This window comes from Sinocyclocheilus anshuiensis, unplaced genomic scaffold, assembly GCF_001515605.1.
Source record: "Sinocyclocheilus anshuiensis isolate Anshui unplaced genomic scaffold, SAMN03320099.WGS_v1.1 scaffold188, whole genome shotgun sequence".
NCBI classification, from domain to species: Eukaryota; Metazoa; Chordata; class Actinopteri; order Cypriniformes; family Cyprinidae; genus Sinocyclocheilus; species Sinocyclocheilus anshuiensis.
The window spans coordinates 921,057-926,003 of NW_015555768.1; the positions used below are offsets into that span (position 1 = coordinate 921,057).

General features: G+C 38.2%; 1 protein-coding gene across 1 annotated transcript in view; it reads left to right on the forward strand.

The window, feature by feature from the left end:
• Nucleotides 1-678: 678 nt before the first annotated feature.
• The window catches only part of LOC107674349 (plexin-B1-like), a 46,676-nt gene continuing 42,407 nt past the window's right edge, over nucleotides 679-4,947 (forward strand). The window contains exon 1 of the mRNA XM_016468304.1: nucleotides 679-830. The gene's annotated coding sequence lies outside the window, so the exon portion shown is untranslated. The remainder of the gene's footprint in view (nucleotides 831-4,947) is intronic.

Genomic DNA, 4,947 nt, shown 5'->3' on the forward strand with positions numbered 1-4,947 from the left:
TGATTATTATTTACTTATTATCCTAATTTGCATATATTAAGATTAAATCAGAATGCAAAATAAAAAAAAAAAACTCTTCTGTTTGTACTTTCTGAAGTTTCATTTTCAATAAATCTCTCTCTCTCCTGCCTTCAAATGACAACCCTGAATCAGCAAATTAAATTGATTGACAGGCACAGAGTGTTTCTGATTGGTTACATTTTCTTATTGTCTAAATATCACTTATTATTATAATAATTTCAGTAATATCTGTCAGATAATAAGGTGTGATTATCCGATACTCCTAAAAAATCAATTAGAACACCTTTAATGAAAAGGAAATCACATTAATACCGAATATCAATAAGCACAATAAAAACTGTGAAGGGAAAAAGTCATTAATTTTAATACAAATAATAGCTATATATATTAATGATAAATAAAATAAAAATAAAAAATGTTTTTTATTGCTTCAACAATGTTCAACATCATCACTTTGACCATAATCACATCAATCAACATAAACAAAAAGGCGGTCATGTCTGAAAACTAAATGCTAATATAAAAGGAAAATGTTTTGGCTATCTGTTCACCTGTAGTACCTCCCCTACGTAAGGACAAGCCCCGCCTACTCTACAAGTGCTTCATTGAAACTGTTTCATGACGTTCGGAAAGCCCCGCCCACTCCCACCACAGAGCCGCTCTCGCTGCTCGCTGGAGTCACAACAATGTAGCACACGCATAATGGAATTTACCGGGTTCACTTTCAAACGCTTGTGTTGTTGTTTTAAAAATTAACAGGACTTTCGCTTTGACTTCAAAGGGGATGAAACGCAGTGCCGCTGAATGAAGTGAGTAGCACAGCTCGCTGAGAAACTTTTGGGTGTTTATGCGTTTTTAGATTCTGAGCGCTGAATTTGTTAATATGTAGATGCATTTAAAAACACTCTGTATTCATCTTTTGTTTTTTTTAAAGATTAAAATAAGTGCATTTCAGTTATAAATGACATAGTATTGAGGAAAATGTTTAGGGCTATGTTACATTAAGTTATTGTGAATGTCAGTGGAGAAGTTCTTGATCTTGGGTTCATTAAATTAAGTAATGCGATTAGGAATAATGTATTGTTTTCACTTACCTGACGACAGGAATCTCATTTAGTCTTTCATAACTTACCGTCAGAGCACCGAACATAATGCATCTTTGTGTTCAGCTCGTTGTTCGGTATGTTCTGTTTATATTTGATAACCTTTCAGAAGGTTGACTGCAGTCTGGGACAGACCTCTGAGAGTATTCATTGATTTTTGCTCTTGCATTCTATTTCAAGCTCTAACCAGCTTCACTTTGATAGAAAAGGAAAAAAGAAACATGAAAAGCAAAAAGGTTTTCATCTTTATGTCTGCTATTGAAATGTAGTTTGCAAACATTTTTAAACTAACTGAGAATTGCTATCTAAATCGCCAACTGTTCTTAAATGCTTTTCATTTTTCTTTAATCAGTTTGTAAAACTTTAATTGGACTGATTTAGATAAATAACATGACCCAAATGTCAATGCATCTGAAACAACATTATCAGACAGCTGCTTTGACATCCTATTCTCAAGACTCCAATTAGTACGAGGTGACTAGTCAAAGACCTCAAATGCCACGCTAACCTGTTGTGGAGTGGATCTAATGTATTCAGGCTTAATTGGAAGATAACTAGATGTTTAATCACACATTTACTCAGTGATTTTCCAGCCTCTGTATCAGCAGCTTGCGGTTATTGTACTATTCCTCTGGGAGGTGTGGCGTGCCACTCCAGGAGTCGCGACTGGGATTGTGTCTTTTCAGCGAGCCGTACCAAGTTTCATGAAACCCGAACATCTCTTTTCACCCTCGCTTTCTTTTTTCACGCGCTCCCCCTGTTGTTATGACTCCATTGTCTCCTTTCTAAACGTCTCCTCCCTTTTAGTCCCTGAGGAGTGGTGGGTTTTCACCTTGCGTTCAGCATATGGGGGGCGTAATGTGCTGCTCGTGTTGACATTCTTTTATTGTTTCGTGCACCCGGTACCCACAAACAAGTTTTTCCTCCCTTTAGTCTCTAATTTGAAATTGCACTCCTGCAGATTTGCATTTTCTTTCACTCTTCAAAGATGGCCCTTATCTTGTAAAATGTTTGGCTTGTAAACGCTTTAGGGAACCTTCATTCAAAGTCATTATTATGCTCCCTGAGCTGGGCAGACAAAACATACAGGTGTGGTTTAATTATTTATTTATTTTTTCAGCCTCTAAAACAGCTATTAAATAGGGTGTGCAATGTACGAAGTAGCCCGTGAATTTAGTGGCAGCTCCCTTACTGTCAGTTTCACTGGAGTGAGCATGTTTATCTGCCCCCATCAAATAATTAATGTTGCATTTTTATGCACGCAGATGCTTGTCAAGGTGGTGATGAAAGCAGTGTGGGCCGCTCGCGAAGTGAGAGTCTGCCGGTGTGAAAATGAGAGCCAAGGGTGAAACCTAATAATCATCATCATACGGTTGATGGTTCCAGAACTGTTTTTAAAATTCACAGAGAGTAGACGCACTTCTCACACTCATCCAGCTTATGAATATAGATGTGCATCTTTCTAACCTGCCAGAACTGTTGAATACAATCAGCGTAAAATTGAAACGGCACTTTTTTTTAAAAATGGTTTACTGTGATTACCTGTAGGTTGCATTCAAAAGAGCCACTCCATGTCATTTTTCTGAAGATTCACAGAGTTCGTCTGTGATAAAAGCTTGCTTGAGCATCATTATATCTCCCATTGTGGCCATTATGGCTCATTACCATCAAAATGAGATGTCATCATATTTGTTTGTTCAGAGAGGTGATAATTACAGGGAGCCTTAGTTGATTGGTCGCCTGACTTACACTCTTAAAAATAAAGGTGCTTCACGATGCCATAGAAGAACCTTTTTGTCTAAATGGTTCCATAAAGAACATTTAACATCTGAGGAACCTTTCTGTTTCACAAAATGTTCTTTGTGGCAAAAGAAGGTTCTTCTATGGCATCGCTTGAAGAACCTTTTGAAGCACCTTTATTTTTAAGAGTGTACTTAGTTCGACCGCAGCCATGTTTTCTCCAGCAAAAACTAAACGGCACTGCTAACCTCTTGCTCTCCTCGCCGAAACACCCTGATGATATCAGATATCTAGCAGCGTGCGTGAAATATGCACAAAATATTCATGAGCTCAGTTGGGGAGTATAAAGCAGCTACGAGGAGAGGAGGCTTTGCTGGAAACAGAGGACAGATTGCAACAGAGATATAAAGATAGTTGAGTTGACGCGGTGGGAGGGAGAAAAGATTGAGTAAATACGAAAAGGCGAGTCTTTTCTATAAAATATTAGGAGTCTTAGTAGCACACAACTGTCAGAGATTAAATATGCACAAGGTTACTTTACTAATCGGCGTATTTTATTACACTCCCGCTTTGTGTTCTTCAAACAGCCAGACGCTTTCTCTGTTGTTTTTTGCCTTTCTCTTCCCTTTTTTCCCCACCTCTCTCTCTCTAGTTCCATATTTCCCAAAGTATCACCCCCTCCTGCTTGGGCGTAGAGTATGGAAATGAGAACTTGCCCACCCTGGTGATTAACCACTGCATACCCCAGGCAAACACACACACTCTCTCTCTCTCATACTCACACACACACTTGGTGTGCTGACACTTTCATGCCTGGCATCAAAGAGACTTGTAAATCCCAGTCACTCTCACTCTCGGTATGCATTCAAAGAGCCAGCGCAGTAGTAATCAGCAGTGACTCTGTGATGTGCCCATCTCCACCAGACATGATGTGTGTTGTGAGATGCTTTGTCTTTGTCACGCACCGAATTTCCAAGTTTATTTCCACCCTGACACCTGCATTAGCATGGCACAGTCTCACCTGCTGCGACAACCCCACCAATCTGTGTCTGATATGCTTTGTGTGCCATGTAGGGGTGTGCGATATTGACAAAAAATTATATCTCGATATTTTATGGGATTTTATCGATAACGATAATTAGATGATATTTTGCTGAGTGTGTTATTGTGCTGGTACCTTAAGGACTGCCGAAGACAGCTGACTCCTAATGTTTTTAATATTCTTCATATTCTGTGTGGTGATCAGTTCATACTGATAGAAATTAATCTTTTCCAATAAGTTTAAACTGATTTTTGCATTTTATGGGCATTTTTACCTTTATAAAGCCATTTTTTCTGTCAAAAAATGTAAAATTCTTACATTTAATCAGGGAATTAGAATAATAAGACATTTGGGCTGTTACCAAGCAAATTAAATCAACACAGAAGCTGCATCTGAAGTGACATTTAGATGTATTTACACACATGTATTTTGTTTAATGCAAGACATGAATGCATTTAACCTGCAATTACAAATGCATAAATAATGTTTTGATATATTAAACATAAAACGTTGAATACTGATATTTGAAATGATTTAAAACATGAAAAAAATCAAAAAAATAAAATAAAAGAAAAGAAAGAAAAAGCCGAAATTTGTCAATAAAACCGCCAGTAGGTGGCAGCAAATCACTGTTAATAAGTGAGTCATTGCGATTGAACCGAATCATTTAAACGTTTGATCATGACGCAATTGTGGAGTCATTTAAAAATCAATGTTAATCAGTTGACATTTCTGAATACTTTAGGGATGCATTCTTAATGCCTACCGAAACCTAAAAATTGTAGCCAGACTATATTGTTCCGTCTGCTCAGACAGTGCTTTAAATTAGGGGAGACGTTTTGTCAGATGTCAAGCCTGGCGAAGCAATTCCTTCCTCTGATAGTGCAAGCACACAGCATGGGTGGGCTTCGCATGTCTGTCTGTTGGCTCACCCCCATCGAGGAGTCTTGCTCGTCTCGTTTTTGAACACACACGGAGGCGCACTTATTTTGAATGTGCCAGTTACATGCTTTGGGTGATGTCCTTAGTTTTTGGGGGGGG